Here is a 17,805-nt window from a genome sequence, read left to right on the forward strand (position 1 = left end):
AATTAATTTTTATGTGACACCAGATTTAAATTTAATGAAGTATGTTGTTCGTTTATGAATTGTTAAATTACGATATGAATTGTCGATAGATGATTGCAAAACTAAAATTGATTCAAGCTTAGACAGAAATGGAAAAAAGTTTTGCATATTAGGAATTTAATTAGATCATTTTTCCTTTAATGTCATGAAATTCCCTTTTTCTACTGTAAATTATTATTGTAAAGTTGATTGATCAGCTATATCAATAACACAAAAAGAAAAAGAAAGAAATGTTACAATGACCACAGGTAATACTGCCAAACTCATAGTCTCGCCATTAGTCACTACTTGGTGAGCAAATTAATTGACTGTAAGATAAGTAAAAATACCATCAAACAGATGAAAAAAAAAACTGCGAAAGGGCAAAACAAAATGTTGGAGATAATGCAAGAATTCCTAGCAGAAGAAGATGGGTAACTTACATGTGCAAATCGTGAGATGCCTAGAAAGTGATGAGTATTGCTAAAGAGCATAGAATACTCGAGGTTCTCTGCCCCTTTTTCCCAAATTCAAAGGTAAAGCAAATCGAAGTAAAATGTTGGTGGCAGATGAAGTTCAGGATGATGGAGGCAAATGGCACTGGAAATGTATGGTTACTCATTGGCACAAGGGAGCCCAAACTAGAAGTGATGCTATTATAATATACTATGTGAATCTGTAGCAGTTTAAGAAGAAAACATCCAATGATTAACCTATTTATGTTGGCTGCTTTACTTGTACAAGGTCTGTCACATGTGAGGCTTTTACTCATTCACTGCATACCTAAAAAGGAGTGTGTTTAAAGACCAAAAACACTGTTTATGAACTACAAAGTATATATATATAGGAAACCTTTAAAACAAATTGATAATATATGCGGTCGCTTTCAACATTTTGCAGAACGCTGTGTTACACTTCCGGAGCTCATCTCACTCGCTCTACAGGTTCACAACTCATTGGCCCTGTGAGCCAACTATGATTTGGGGCATTTGACCCCTTAATTCCATAAATTCCACACAGTGAAACGTACAGAATTCACAGACATGTTGACAATTCAAAGACTTACAACATTATGCTGCTGGTATATAATATATATATAGCACGTACCATTGTGATCAGAATTTGTTCCCAAACTTTGTTAAAAGAGGATGCTGCCTCAACCGTTTTGGTTTGCATTGTATGTGTCAGGGCCTCCACTAGACAAAGTCTTCCTGGTGGAGTGTTGTGGCCTAAATAGATGACAGGACGCTGTAGGGTTTCTAACAGTCTTTATTGACTGACAACAGGGAGAAAGGCTCTAAGGTGGCCTGGTGATTCTGGGCGCTTACTTACAGTTCATTGCGATCAAGTCCTGTGCTTTCCCAGTTGATTCACTTTGGAAATGTTGTGCTCACCGGTGGCACGCTGTAGACTTCTAGGGCCCCCATGAAGCCTCCTGTGGCTGTGGTGTTATGCCCTAGAAGCTGTGGTGTGAGTTCTGTCACTCACTGCTTCTTATCCTGTAATCAGGAGCAGCGCTCCTCTGTGACCGCTTCAGCTGGCCGAGCGCCAACTCTGTTTTCCCGCGGAGCGTGGGCTCGCGAGATCCCGTCTCGCGAGATCTCGCGAGAACACACTCCCGCGATCATATGATGTCCCCACACACCTCCTTTGCTGGGAAAAAGGATGGGTGGTCACTCCATGATGAAGTCTGCATATTTCCAGGGTTTCCTTCTCTCTCTCTGGGGCCTGCCAGGATCGGGGTATGGAGCTGGATCGATGAAGTGTCTTTGGGACGGTTCTGGTGATTCAGGTTCTCTTTGTCCAGCTCTTTGCTGTGATTCCCTGGGTGTCTTTGGGGGAATGGGGCTTGCAAAGTCGTTGTGATGGTGCGGCTCTATGGTATCTCTACTCGGGAGGTGATGGTTCTCGTATGACTCTTGGCAGACTTGATCTCCTCCAGTGTCTCCTTGCGAGTGTACAACAGTGTCTTCTTTCCTGCGGTACATGGCTACCCTTTCTAGATTCCATCTCCTGCCATCGCTGGTGCAGATGTGGTTTGCCCCTCTCTACATGACTTCTATGGGACTGCTGTATCTGGAACCAGTGGAGGTGTCCTTGTGGGGAAGTCGTATGTTCACCAGATCCACTTTGTTGACTTGTGTGTGTCGAGCGGCTCGGCGCAAATCCCCCTGTGCTTTCATTGCTTCTTTGTTGCGCTGCATGCGGCACGTTATGTCATCCATGTCAACGTCTTTGTCGGCCCTCACTTGCTGGAGCCATGGTGGTACTAGTGAGGATGCTGCCTTTCTCCCCCTCAGCAGATGGAAAGGTGAAACACCTGTGACGGCTTTGGGGGTGAGACGGTGGGCCGCCACGGCTTCTTTGACTGTCTTGTATGGGTCCAGGCCCGAGGCGTGAGCCAGTTGTAGCGCCCCCTTGATGAAGCGGTTTGCCCGCTCGACTAGGCCATTTGCCTGTGGGTGGTATAGACTTGCTTTTCGCTGTTTGATGTTGTTGATTTTGAGACATTTTTCCATTTCTCTGGAGACTAGCTGGTCTCCGTTGTCCGTGACGAGTTCTTCGGGCAGGCCAACCCGCTGGAATATGGCGGTGAGTGTTTCAATGACTGTTCCTGTGGTGATGTCTGGGGTGAAGTCAGCTTCCACCCATTTGGAAAAATAGTCGACCATGACTATCCCGTACCTGTGCTCTGGGGGCATGTTGTCCAGCGGCCCTATGAAATCCAGCCCCAGTTTTCGCCACACCCCTTTGGGGACTTCGTTGGGCAGCATGGGGGCTTGCCTCACGGCTAGGCGCTTGTCGCTGTTTGAGCATTCATGGCACCTATCGACCATCTGCCGTACGTCCTGATCCATGCCTGGCCACAAGTATGCGTTGAGTATCCTTCGTCTGGTCATGTTGCACCCTAAATGGCCCGAATGTGCTCTGCACAGTATGACTTTGCGGATTCTGCTGGGTGGGATGATTTGATCACCTCTGAGAATGAGACCGTTCATGGCGGTGATTTCCTCGTTCACCTTCCAGTAGGGACGAAGGCCTTCGGGGATCGCTCTCTCATTGGGCCATCCATTTCGAACCCAGGTGCTTACGTGCCTTAGGGCGTAGTCCTGCTCGAAGTCTTCCTGCCAGTGGCGCTCGCTCATTTCCATGTACTCGACGTTCCTCAAGTCGCCGATGGAAGCAACGACACATTTGTCTTCCAGGAATGTGGTGCCGGGGGCGCTTTGGTTCAGGAGCCTGGACATGCAGTCCGCTTGTGCGTTTTTCCAGCCCGCAATGTGTTGTATCTCATATGTGTACTCTTGGAGCGTTGTGGCGATCCTGGCCAGTCTGGGGGTGGCCGTCTTGGTGCCGCCCGGGCTCAACATGTGAATTAGGGGTTTGTGATCGGTGATCAACTTGAATCTTGTCCCCCATACGTATGATCTGAAATAGTCGACGGCCCAGGCGCAGGCCAACATCTCTTTCTCTACCGTAGAGTAATTCTTCTCAGATGAGGATAGTGCCTTGGATGCAAACGCCACAATGTTCTCAGTGTCGCCCTTCTTCTGGGTCAAGGTGGCCCCTAGGCCGTATGCGCTGGCATCAGTGGTGATGTAGGTGTCCCATTCAGGGTTGTATGGTTTAAGACAAGGCGCATGTAGAATCCTTTTCTTGATTTCTCCGAAAGCCTCATCCTGTTCTAGACTTCTAGGGCCCCCATGAAGCCTCCTGTGGCTGTGGTGTTACGCCCTAGAAGCTGTGGTGTGAGTTCTGTCACTCACTGCTTCTTATCCTGTAATCAGGAGCAGCGCTCCTCTGTGACCGCTTCAGCTGGCCAAGCGCCAACTCTGGAGCGGGTACGTTTTCCCGCGGAGCGTGGGCTCGCGAGATCCCGTCTCGCGAGATCTCGCGAGAACACGCTCCCGCGATCATGTGATGTCCCCACATGGAGGCTGTCACATACAACCAATTTCTGTCCTCGCACATTTTGAGGACAGAAAAACATATGTTAGCATCAAGGGTATGGAAACACGCTGGTATTACTGTGGGCTTGTGACTATCAACATCAGTTGTAGTTCTATTTTCGCCATTCTTTCTTAAAACACGACCATCACTAAAGAAACAAAATAGTATGCTACACATTTTAGGTACATTTGTGCTAACGATACAAATATTGTCATGCCCTTCGGACAAACACCACACTTCCATTGGTACTTGCCTGCATGGTAATGCTGTGGTGGGGATGTAGTGTGTGTTTGGCTTTTTCAGCTGCTGTGGCTTTGTGCGTGTCCCGCTGCATTGTCATACAGTCCCATTTAAACTGGCGCCTCCTAGGGTTGGAGTTTTCTTTTCATATTAAACTAGTAGAGCTCATTGTTATAAACTCATCTTTAAAATAATATTTATTTTGTGAATCAATTTCTTTCTGTGGACGTTCTTGACCAAATGTGGTGTTTAGGGGATCTCTTTTCTTTGAACATTCTAATGTGAATCTTCTGGTGTACCTTCAAAGCTAAAAACAAACATAACTCCCGCCTTCACGCCTGAAAGTGTGTGTAGTTGCCAGCTGTCCCCTCATAAACTTCCCCTTACATGCACGTACTAATGTCCCATCATCATTTGAATTTCCCAAAACATTTCCTGCAAATGTTTTTTGGAAAGTGCAGGCGCTTCACGACCGTTGGGCAAATGGGGATTTAGCAACCCCCTCCCTCCGCCTGCCAGGTATCAAGTCAGCCATTTTGTGTTTGAAGGATGTTCTTTAATGTGAGTTTCTTGTTTACTTCACAATGTCCAACTGTCAAACAATTATGCAAACACCTACACCGGAATCTTTGCATTCAGGTACAAGTTGTATTTCTAAGGATTGGAGTGTGGTTAGTGGGGATTTTAACAGAATCATCTGTCTTTCTGATGCTATTAGGCAGGTGTGTCAGGATGGGAAGAACAGGAAGAAAAATGTACGTTTTCCAAGCCTGACATTGAGATTGAAACACATTATGCCAGAGTAGCATTTTAATTAAGAGCAGCCAGGAAGAAAAGAAAACACCATTAAACCTAATGAACACAAATAGAGCTAGCGAAGAAACAGCCTGTCCTCGAGACATTTATCTCACGACCGTGGGTTACCTGACAAAATCAGATTAATGCCCCTCAAACCGGGAGTAAAGGCAAGCTGGGGCTTTCTTTGCGAAAGCTGCTGGAACATTCCGCTCATTTAGAAGTGAATCGTATGCGTTCCTGTCCCGACGGGAGATGCAACGTATTTCCAGCAGGGCAGTGCTGCGTTATGTATGGCATTGAGCTGAGATGAGAAGGTGGCACAGGATGAAAGACATATTTTGTTATGCCAGTCGATGTTGAATTCAACGGACCATAAGCCCATGAGATATCCTTGTTTGTTAGTGTGCCACCTGCGGCGGAAATTCGGAGTGACAGACGTCCAGGCATAATTCTGCTCGTGCTTTGACTATCTGTGTGTGGAGTAAACATCTACTCGACAGGGACCTTCAACCTGTGTGCATCTCAAGCAAATTGTTTTTTTTATTTTTTTTTAATAAGAAGTATGGCATTTAGACAATGTTTTTCTGGTTTAGTCCTCATGGCGCTATCTTTATTGGAAACACGGAGGGCAAGGTATTTTACTGCACCATATAACACCATACATTCCAACATTCTGTGACCAAAAATCTGTAGGAATCTTAAAGTTTCAAAAATAGTCAGGCGAGGAGGTAATGATAGGAATAGGGCGCGTCAGCAGCCCATTGTCATTGAATGAGCCCGCCGCCGAGGGTGCATTCAATGACAATGAGGCAGCTGCCATGCCTTCTGCCACCACGACAGCTCTGGGGAGCTCTTTAAAGACTCCCCTGAGCTGGCATGGTGGGGGGGCTAATGGAGCCTTTTGTCAAAAGCACCCGCGTTGGAGGGGTGCCTTTTACATCAAAAGCCTGCATGCTGCGCCTTCTCCCGATACGCCAGCTCGGGGAAGTCCTTGAAAGACTCCCCCGAGCTGGCGTGGTGCGTGGCCAATGGCGCCTTTTGTCAAAGGCACCCGTGGCGGAGGGGCGCATTTAGCCCACCGCCGTGGGTGCCTTTTACATCAAAAGCCTGCATGCTGCGCCTTCTCCCGCTACGCCAGCTCGGGATGTCCTTGAAGGACTCCCCCGAGCTGGCATGGTGGGGGGCTAATGGCGCCTTTTGTCAAAGGCCCCCACGGCGGAGGAGCGCATATAGCCCACCGCCGTGGGTGCCTTTGAAATCAAAAGCCTGCATGCCGCGCCTTCTCCCACTACGCCAGGTCGGGGGAGCCCTTGAAAGACTCCCCAAGCTGTCGTATAAACTGACTGTAACATTTAAAAACATGATACAAGAAAATGTAGAGTTAGTTGAGAGGCAGTGACTGGCAGAGTGGGCAGCCTTGTGTCAGCTCTCATCTCTGCTGCATACCGTCCCACACCGAATCACAGAATGCCGTTGACATCCCGTGAGGCCCACCGGTCACGGGGTGCATGGCCCCTGTGATAACAGGTGTTTGGCAGATTTTCAGGGGTATGGCTGTTAGACCCCTTTATACAGGCATTCCAAATATTAGGTTTTCAATTCTGGACTACTCTTCCAAAGCATTCCTTGCCTTCAAAGAGATGCCTAACCCAACTGTTTGGCCATCTCTTCATTGTTGATCATACTGCAAAAAAGATAGGCATCACAACTGCAGCACCTGGCCACCACGTTCTGAAATGCTCAAAGATGGAATGTGTATAGCACCAAGAAACACTTGTGTACAGGCGCATTATAAATACCAAAATCATATCACATCATATCCAGCCAGAAACTCTTATTGGCATATTTACGTTCCCTTCCTTTTGATACCAGGATGGACATCTACATATTGTTATGTATCAATCTTCATGACTAGTTTATTGTGATGCAGGGGCATTGCAAGGTTTGTAAAAGATCTCATGGCAAGTTTAGATGTCACATAACTATATCATATGAACGCATGCATCGCGTTGTGCTTTCGAGCATTAATGTTGCATACTATACGGCACATACTCATTTGGAAGTACTGCGCTAACGTGTAGCTATAATAGTGCCACTCCAAAGTGTGAACATTCATCCAGGTGCTAGGTAGTACTTTGAGGTTATATAAGACAAAGAAAAGTCTTTTGACAGGACAGCCAAAGACTTTCTGTGCATTGAGAAATAGTATTTAAGCAGCAGCTGGAGAGATCCCCGTTTGCCATATTAGCCATACAGTCTCTTGGGCTTAAAAAGTGGTGGGATGTAATCAATTTAATTAGACAATGTAACGAGTGAGCTTGAACTTGGCCAAGGGGCTACAGGGGTGGGGGGTCTCCCACCGTGAGAACATTTTTGAAAAAACCCTGTCAAAATCGAACATATTTCAGAATTATTTTTAAAAAATGACCAGAAAAGTACAAATGTTTCTTAGTGATCTAATGGGCTACTAAATACTGTACCGATAATAGAGTGCAGCCAGCGGCAAGCAGGCGGGATACAAATAGACAATATGCCATAACATACATGTGCTCAAAGACCACCATGGGGCTTTCCACATCAATGTATGCCAGTGTTGCACCCACTATCACCTTGGTGTGCCCAAAGACAATTTTGAGAGTCCCTGCCACATAACATGTTAGCATTGCCACTGTATGCTTTCCTCATCCATATATGCCAGTGTTGTACCCATCATCGACTTGACATGCCCAAAAGCACTTTTGTGAGTCCCCAACCATATAATATGCTAGCATTACCACCGGAAACATTCAATGCTACTTGAGCCCAAAGTTCATCATGAGGCTTATTTATTTTATTTATTTATGTTTTACATTTATATAGTGCACATACAGCCCAAGGGCTTCGTGGCACTGTTACCTATGGCTAGCTTAGTTACAGAGGACATTTATGCATGTGAGTCATTTAAACATCTCAAAACAGATGAGTACATTAAGGAAACATCTCAAAACAGATGAGTAAAATGGATCAAAGCAGTGAAGTGTATAAAAGGAATACATTGTGTGAATGCAGTAAAGTGGTTGAAATTAATGAAATAGATTAAATGGAATAGAGGAACTAAATGGGGAGAGGAATAAAGTGGAGAGGATGGAAAGATGAATACATGATATGGATGTGTGCACAGAGTACACAGAACTGGTAGAGTGCATAAAACAGATAGATGGCATGGAATGTAAAAATGCATGGTATAAAAGGAACTAATAGAATAGACAATTCAAGTGCATGAGACGGGTGTAGTGCATGGGACAGATGGAGAACATGGGACGGATCAAGTGCGTGAGAAAAGTGACATGAGTTGAACCGATAATGCATGATGAATGGTTGAAGTGAGTTGAGCAGATGAAGTCGGTGGAGAGGTTGAAGTCAGTGGAGCGGATGAATGTCAGTGGAGAGGATGAAGTGCATATAGCGGATGTGAGTGTAGAGCGGATGTGAGCGTAGAGCGGATGAGAGCATAGAGCGGATGAGAGCGCAGAATAAATGAGAGTGTGGAGCGGATGAGAGCATGGAGCGGATCTAGGCTGTGATGCGGATGATAGCGTGGAGCGGATGTAGGGTGTTGAGCAGATGTAGGTTGTTGAGCAGATGTAGGGTGTGGGGGTGTTGAGCAGATGTAGGGTGTGGAGCGAATGTAGAGTGTGGAGCGGGTATAGAGTGTGGAGCGGGTGTAGAATGTGGACCGGGTATAGAGTGTCGAGCGGATGTAGAGTGTGGAGCGGGCATAGAGTGTGGAGCGGGCGTAGAGTGTGGAGTGAACGGGTGATGTATGTGACGGAACGGGTGATGTTTGTGACGGAACAGTTGATGTATGAGACAGAACAGGTGATGTAGGTGGAAGGAACGGGTCAAGTATGTTCAATGGAACAGATGTAGAGTGTGGAGCGGGTGTAGAGTGTGGAGCAAACAGGTGAAGTAGGTGGAAGGAACGGGTGATGTATGTGGAAGGAACGGGTCAAGTATGTTGAATGGAACGGATGAGGTATGTGGATGGAACGGGTGAACTGGATGGATCAAGTGAAGTATGTCCTTGGAACGGACAAAGTATGGGGTTGGAACCGGTGAAGTATGTGAGTGGAATGGATGAACTGGGTGGGACGGGTGAAGTGGGTGTAATGGATGAAGCATGTGGATGGACAGGATGAAGTATGTCGATGGATCGGGCGAAATGGGTGGATGGAATCGGGGGGAAGTGGGTGAATGAAACAGGTGAAGTATGTGGAAGGAACGGGTGAAGTAGGTAGATGGAATGGAGAAAGTGGGTGTAAGGAATGGGTGATGTATATGGATGGAACAGGTGAAGAATGTGGATGGAATGGGCGAAGTATGTAGATGGATGGAACGGATGAAGTATGTGGAAGGAACAGGTGAAATATGTGAAAGGAATGGAGAAAATGGGAGGATGGAACGTGTGAAGTATGTGGATGGAACTGGTGAAGTGGATGGATGGAACGGGTGAAGTGGATGGATGGAACAGATGAAGTGGAGGGATGGACTCCCAGTGTTTTTACTGAGTTAGTCACAGGGATTCTAATGCAGTCAATCATAAAGTGACTGAACTGAGCGTCGAGGTTCTTAAGTGTTTCCTTGGAAACTACCGAGAGCAATTCGGTTTTGTCCGAGTTTAGACAGAGCCCATTGGCTGCCATCCATGCTTGGATAGTGTTGTAAATATTGTTGAGTGTCTTGGAGTCGGTGTCATAGTCTCTTGTCAGTGTGAGGAGGATCTGGGTATCATCGGCGTAATTAGTGTACGAGATACCCAGTGAGCCTGGAATGAGGAAGAGGGGCCATGTAAAGCTATTATAGAGGGTAGGCGAGATGCAGGATGCCACATAGGATTAGGTAGGTGAGGCTGAGGCCAGGTCTGAAAAAACTTGCATGGTCCTTCATTGCAAGAAGAAAGAGATCCATGCTGTGGCAGTGGGTGAAAATTTGGCTGTGGTGAATAGGTGGTGGCATAGGACCTTGTGGTCGACAAGATCAAATGCCACCGTCTAGGAGAAGGAGGAGAGCTGGTTTCCCTGAGTCTCTCACATCATCCATTTGGTTTTTTAGGTCGAGTAGGGCAGAATTAGTCCTGTGCCCTGGCCGGAAAACGGATTGGTGTACCCCGAGAAGTTGGTTCTCCTCAATAAATTGATATTCCTGTAGATAGGCCACTTTGTCTAATATCTTGAGCAGGAAGGGAACTGTGGTAATGGGCCGGTAGTTAGTAGGTGCGGAGGAGTGAAGTGTAGGTTTTTTGATGAGGGATGGACCCAGGCTTCCTTAAGGCAAGAAGAGACCTTGCCGGTGGCAAAGGAGGCGTTCACAAATGCTGTAAGAAAAGGGGTGAGAGGGGTTGCACAGTCCTTAATGACTGCAGATGGGCAGATGGTGCCTTTGCAGTAAGATGGCTTAATGGATTTCATGATATTGGTCACGTCACATTCTTTATTTTCCTTGAAGCAGAAGGAGTTGGAGGAGACTTGGGGTGTGGTAATGTCGAGGCAAGGGCGGTGATATTCAGAGATTGTCTGGTTATCTGTATTTTGGTTTGGAGGGTGTTGTGCATGCCGATGCTTGCCTCTTAATATAGAACAGTGTTGCAACCATCATTAACTTAGCATTCTCAACAACAATTTTTAGTACCCAACCACATATTATGCTAGCATTGCCACTGTACATGATTTACATGCTACTTGTGACCAAATACTATCATGAGGCTTTCCCTATCAATATATTCCAGTGTTGCACCCACTGTCACCTTGGTGTGCCCAAAGACAATTTTGTGAGTCACACACCACATAACATGCTAGCATTGCCACTGAAAATGTTTTCCATGCTAACTGTGCTCAGATACCATCATGAGCCTTGGCTCATCAATGTGCGCCAGTGTTGCATCAACTATCAACTTGGTGAATATCCCTTGAAAGCAGTTTTTAACACTTTAAAGGAGTACTGAATGTCTTCAATTAACTGGACGCTCAGTTCATATAAACAAATAGGTCTGGTGTCTTAACTCCCCCTTCATGCTATGCTGCCACACTCCATAGATCATTGTAAACAGGACTTATGTACAGTTCACTAGCCCACAAAGACCAATTTCTCTTAAGCACCTTAATTGCACCATGTGCTAGACAAAAGCATTCAGTATAAAAATGCTTCTAAAAAAGCAGAGGTTGCTGATTGGCTCCTCTCCCTAAAATGAGCACCAGCATCTACAAATTTGCAATCCGCAACCTCCCATAAACAAATAGATTCACCTAACCATCATTAAAAAAAACATACAACCAGCCCCAAACTTAAGAACATACCCACCAAATCACAAATACAATACCAAAGTATGTAAGGACTGAGGTGCAGATGATCCTGCAGTATGGACCTAATACTGATGCCTATTACTATACTAGCATGTTGTCATTCCTAAGTGCTCCATCCAGTAGTTTAGTTAACGGGAGCACCACTGCTACCTAGGCTTTTGTTCCACTGTGAAGTTGTGCATGTATTTAATGCTCCAACCAACTCTCTTAATGTAAAAACCCTCTGACAAGGCATCACGCCTGGTTTTCTGGCCAAACCGTGCCTACCCCACCGTGACTATACTGTCCCTCCGCTCATTTGCTTTTATCAATCATTACCTTTTAATCTCGCAACTCGCAAATGATTAAAATTTTATAATTTATCAGATGAAGTTACAATGTCGAATCATTATTAACCTCTTGTCTAACCTGCCCTACTAACCACTGCGCCTCCCTTATCATTTTACATGTATAACACGCCTGCCTATTCCACGCGATATGTTATGTGCTGTGAACCAAATAGTGCCTGGCCTGCTGTGCATGCATGTATTACTTTACTTTTGTAGATCACTCTCCTGCCATAACCACCACCGTACCACTAGAAAATAGGTGTGTGTAGCTATACATGGAGCTGATTTATCAACCCAACTCCACTGTATTTCCTTAGACCTACTGAGCTTCACTCTATAACTCGACCTCTTCCATAATACTGAGACTTTCTCTTTGCTCATCATATGCCTAAACAAGCACCTACACAGCCTAATCTGCATCTTTGAGCCCACCTATGCGCAGACTATCCATTAATTGGCAGCCACGCCATCGGTAATATCATGCAGCTCGCACCGTTAGACTAACAGATTGTGGTATCTATCACTGCCTTGTTCTGCTGCTGTTGCTAGCCAGCATTGCTTGCTCTGGTGTTTCTTGCCCAATAATTGTGATAATGAGATACAATTCTTAATGTGCCATCTAGCAGTGTTATTCAACTGTGTCAGATCTTTTGTGATATATTAGCAGTACCAGTTACCCTTAGCAGAATTTCTTAGCGGTACCACTCTACTGAGACCTTATCGTGTCTCACTTGTCATCACTCAACTGTACCATTTAGTAGGATTTTCAGACGGTGACAACCTTGATGTTCTGCTCTGTTGTCCAGCTATGTCCACTGTACTGTAACTCTCACCTGATAGCTTAACAGCACAAGTTAATTTTCACACTTAGCGGTATCATTTAGCAGCACTGCCCCTACTGTGACAGTCACCCGTGCCGTCCAACCACTGTGCTCGCTAGTTGTGCTACCTAGCTGTGCTTTCAGGGTCCATTTCATATGCCATGATGGCCTCACTACGCAGAGTCACACTCACCATGCCCTCCATTCTCCCTTTTGTTCCACTCCATCACATCTACCTTCTTTCTACCTCTCTTTCTACCTCCCTGCTGCCCCACTCCCACATCACATAAAGCCACCATAACTGCCCACCACTCTAATAATACCGACTGCCCCTTTACCTCAGCAGAATGGATCCAACACTTTGCCTCGCCGCCCACCCCACTAATACCCTGGCCACTAGGCTCCAGGAACGAGAGACTAGGATCTTGTTTCTTAAATTCCAAGACTTCTGGTCGGCCTCCCTCTATATTTAGCACCCCTTCCCCACCTGCCAACAGGATGGAAAAAACTAGGAAACCTAATGATAATTTCAGCTCATCACTAGCTACTCCCCTGCATTCGCCAGCCTCTCACAAACCTTTCCTTCCATCAAAGGAGCCCTTATCAATGCATGATTGATGGTTGCACACACACTCGATATTGTTGATCTAATTTCCAACAATGACCTAGACTTCCTTGCCATCACTGAAACTTGGTTGCACCAGCAGGCTGGCGCTGGCCTTTCTATAGCCCTCCCCGAAGGTTACACCATCATTAGGTCAGACAGAGACCTGGCAAAGGAGGGGGAGTTGCCTTTATAGCCACAACCCACCAGGGTCTCAGAGATGTCCCTAATGCCGGCTTCCCATCAGCGGAACTCCTGTCAGCCAGACTCCCTATCTCAGCAACCAAAACTATTCTATTACATATAATCAACCATCCTCCAGGTCCCATCTCATCCTTTGAGGAAAACATTACAGACCTCCTAACTCTCAATACCAAACCAGGCTCCCACATTATCTTGCTCAGAGACTGATCTAAGCCTACACGACCCTAACGATACCAACGCCACTGCGCTCAAAAATGCCATTTCCCAGTTGGGCTTCAAACACTGTATCCTGAAACCAACGCACAACAAGGGTACAACTCTGGATTGGCTTGCAGACCTCAACTGTTCTACCACAATCCTCCAGAATTAACCTATCGCTCGGACAGACCACCACTGCATCTCCTTCTACTTTCATGCACCTACTAGCTCTAACTCTAACATTGCCCCTCAAACTCTCTCCAGAAATAACCGGAATATAACTCTCCAAAACCTATGTCCTCTAATTCATGCCATCCTAGATTAACACTTCATTCACCACCAGTGCAGTCCCTAACAACCTTAAGGAGGTGTGGGTTATGCCACTCCTAAAAAAAGAAAAAAAAACTTAGACACAAACATCCCGACCAATTACAGGCCCATCACTACTGTTCCGTTCCTCTTAAAAATGTTGGACAGAGTGGCCTACCTCCAGATCAAAAAACATCTTGAGGACCATAACCTACTAGGTCTCCACCAATCAGGCTTCAGGCCAAGACATGGCACAGAAACAGCCATTCTGGACTTAAAAACCCAAAAGGATGATGCCAAAGATAACGGCAAACTGGCCATTCTTCTTTTGCTGGACGTCTCTGCAGTCTTCGACCTGGTTGACCATCAGATCCTCACAGAACACCTCTCCATAGCTGCCGCCTTTTCCACAAATGTCTCAAATTGGATCAAATCCTTCCTCTCCCACTGAACCACTAGGGTATTTGCGCCTGCAGCATCATCTGAACCAATCCTCATAAACTGCGGAGTACCCCAAGGCTCCTGCATCTCAACAACACTTTATAACATATTCACTAAGCTCCTCTTCGTCCGTCTTGATAACATGGTTGTCACTTATAAGAATTACACTGATGACACCCAGGCTCTCATTATGCTTTCGGGGGACTACGAAAAGGACTCCAATCTGGTAAATGACATCTACTTGGAAATTCAAGCCTGGATGGTGGCACATAGCTTGTGTTTCAATGATAAGAACACGGATCTCCTGATCATTGGATCTCTTGCACGTCTAAACAAACTAGATCCACGATACACAACCTTCAACATTGAGGAGAACACTATCAAAGTTGCTAAGGAGGTCAAGACGTTAGGAATATACCTAGAACCCTGCTCACAACTTTAAGAAACAAGTGAGCGCCACCACCTCTTCCAACGCTTATACTAACAAATTGATTAATGTGTACAAATCCTATATGTCCCCTAATAGCTGCATCACATTAGCCAGGGCTCTAATCCTATCAAAGATAGACTACTGAAAAACACTCTTCTTAGGCTCCACAGAATGAAACCTCAATAGATTACAGGTCTTACAGAACAAAGCCTTGAGGTCAATGTTAAACATCCCGGGATTTAACTATATCTCGAGTTTCAGACAGTATGCCCACTGGCTCCAGGTGCATGACAGGATCACGCTCTGTACTCTTGTTATCACTCATAAATATCTGGCTAATTCTGCCCTGAAATACTTATCTGACAAATTCTCCAGAAACGAACCAGCCAGACCAACTAGATCTGCCTACACTCACTGCCTTAATATACCAAGGTACAAACTTAAAACGGCAGGTGGCGCCAGCTTTCCAGTCTCGGCAGCCAAATGTTGGAACTCCCTTCCTCCTATGATCAGAGCTGAACACTCCTTCTGGTCGTTCAGAGCCAAAGTTAAGAACTGGCTCTTTGATAGGAAATATTAACAGGCCTGTTGCTTATCCCGGGTCCTCCCTGGACAGAACTTAGTCACTTTGCTTAATGTATCTGCTTCCTGCATAGTCAACCAGTCTGTAACCACCGGCGACAGCTCTTTGCACTTATTTGTTGTGACATGCTAGCCAACTAAACTAAACTAAACTAAACTAAACTAAACTAAACTAAACTGAACACAAACAAAAGTGTTTGTGAATAAAGGATATGGTAATTATCAGAAATCTCAGAAATTGGTATAAACATACTGAAATCTGCATCTTACACCACACAGATCTCCCCAGCAGCCACTCAACATGATGAGCGACCCCATTAGTGTATTTCTCTCCTGAGCTACATGACATAGATGCAGGCTTGAAAGCAATCATTTGAACTCATTTGGTTGCAGAGGAGGAGAAAGATGGAGTTGCCCAGTGCAGTTTGTTAAAACAAACAAAGAAGGCCTAATTTAAGGCCTGTATTAGGTCAATGTCAGTCTTTGGCATGAAGCGTAAGTCATGAGTCCAGTAAAGCACTTCATTCAGATTCACAAATATGACAAATATAGAATTCGTATAAGCCTCCGACGGAGGCTTGAAAATAGTTTCAGATTCACCTTCAGAGGAATTTATTTTCACTGCAGGTGCCTCAATTTAAAGCTAATTGGATGTATCCCCTTTGCTTTCTTTGTAGCACAGTTCAGATGAACACACACAAAAAATGAAGTGTGAAAGTACACAGTCCCCAACACAAAGTCATCCCTTGCTTGATGACTGGGTGTGGGGCGGCATGGGCAGCATCACTGAAGCACAGTGGGCTGGTGGTGGAGGCCGCGGTCAGACCCTGGCCCAGACCCACCCTGTGAAACCAAGCAGGCAGCAGAACCAAGGGGTACTTACTAGTTACATGTGGCACTTAAAAAAGCTCCTGAAATAGATAAATGAATTAATGTCTATAGGACTTTCTTCCTTTGACTAAAAATAAGTGTGAGAGTTAGTTTGTGGGGGGTCACATGTTCTAAATTGAAATAGTGTCATCATTTTCATTTTCAGAAAACAAACCACTGAGATGGCACCATGCAAAAACCACCAGAACGCCGCCTCGAACTGGGTGTAAATCAGATTCCGTGTATTTCTGATTTGTCGTCACATCCCGTGTCCACTGACCATCCATTCCATAGGAGCAATTTAAAATATAGATACTAGTATTAACATTACCTATCAAAATCGTTCTTAGAGTAAATCTGAATTTCCTCTGATTTATTTCTCAGTAAACAGAAATCACATTGCAAAAGCATAACAATGTAAACGAGTTGTGTATACCTCTATGTTGATATTGATATTGATATTTTATTTCTATCGCGCTCATACACAAGTGTTTCAGAGCGCGACAAGGCAAGACAAGGGGAACAGGGGAGAACAAAAACAACGATCTTACTAGGCCCAGTGACATTGAGAACGTGCAAGTGCAGGGTAGATGGAGAAGGGGGAGAAGTGCATGGAAGGGGGAACAAAAGGCGAGTGTGGAGCGAGAAGGAAAAAACAAAAATAATAATAAAATAATAAATAAAAAGGCAACAAACAATGGGAGTGCAGGCAACAAGTGGCAAATGCTGGGTTTATGGCAGCAGGCCATGTAGGTCTGAAAGTGCAGGAAGAAAAGGGGAGGGCTGTATGGGTACAGATACAGACCCCAGTGCAGGGGGTGGCCCGGAGGCAGTGCGTGAGGGTGGCAAGATGAGCAGGTACCTGGGCCCGGAGGACAGAGGGTGGCCAGGTGCATGGTGCCGAGGGAGAGTAGAATAAACAGGGGAGAGGGGAGGAGAAGGCAGAAGCAAAGAGGAAGGTTTTGAGGTGCTTCCGGAACCGGAGATGGTTCTCCTCAAGTTTTAGAGTGGCAGGGAGGCTGTTCCAGAGGGAGGCCCCAGCCGAAGACAGAGATCTACCCCCAGCTCGTTCCTTTGAGAAACAACTGACCCTGAGGGAGTTAGAGGTAGAGGAGCGGAGTGCTCGAGGTGGGAGGTATTTGCAGAGGGATAGCTGAAGGTATGTTGGACCCAGGCCCCAGAAAGCCTTGTGGACAATGCAGAGGGTTTTGAATTTAATCATTGCATCCACTTGGAGCCAATGGAGGGATTTCAGAGCTGGAGAGATATGATCCCAGGGCTTGAGGCCAAGGACAAGTCTCGCAGTCCTGTTCTGGATAAGTTGTAAAGGGCGGAGAGTAGAGGCAGGTAGATTAAGAAAGAGGCTGTTTCAATAGTCCAATTTAGAGAGAACCAGAGCTTGGGAGAGAGTGAGCTTCTGGGGGAATGAGAGGAAAGGAAGAATACCTCTGAGGAGGTGCAGTAGGAGGTTTGACTTTTTTGATACATCAGCGATGTGGGCGGAGAAGGAGAGTGTGGAATCAAAAGTGACACCAAGGTTCTTGGCCTCGCAGGTGGGGATAGGAGGTGGGCCAAGGGAGGCCGGCCAGAGAGTGAGGGGAAAGGAAGGTGATGGTGTGCCAATGAGGAGGATCTCTGTCTTGCTGGCATTAAGGCAAAGATCGTTGGCGGC

At 45.8% G+C, this 17,805-nt stretch overlaps 1 protein-coding gene across 1 annotated transcript in view; it reads right to left on the reverse strand.

Annotated features, from left to right (window-relative positions):
* The window catches only part of GALNT17 (polypeptide N-acetylgalactosaminyltransferase 17), a 2,143,439-nt gene that overhangs the window by 289,571 nt on the left and 1,836,063 nt on the right, over nt 1-17,805 (reverse strand). The gene's annotated exons all lie outside the window — the stretch shown is intronic.

This window comes from Ambystoma mexicanum, chromosome 9 (assembly GCF_040938575.1).
Source record: "Ambystoma mexicanum isolate Mex_15411 chromosome 9, UKY_AmexF1_1, whole genome shotgun sequence".
Lineage (NCBI taxonomy): Eukaryota > Metazoa > Chordata > Amphibia > Caudata > Ambystomatidae > Ambystoma > Ambystoma mexicanum.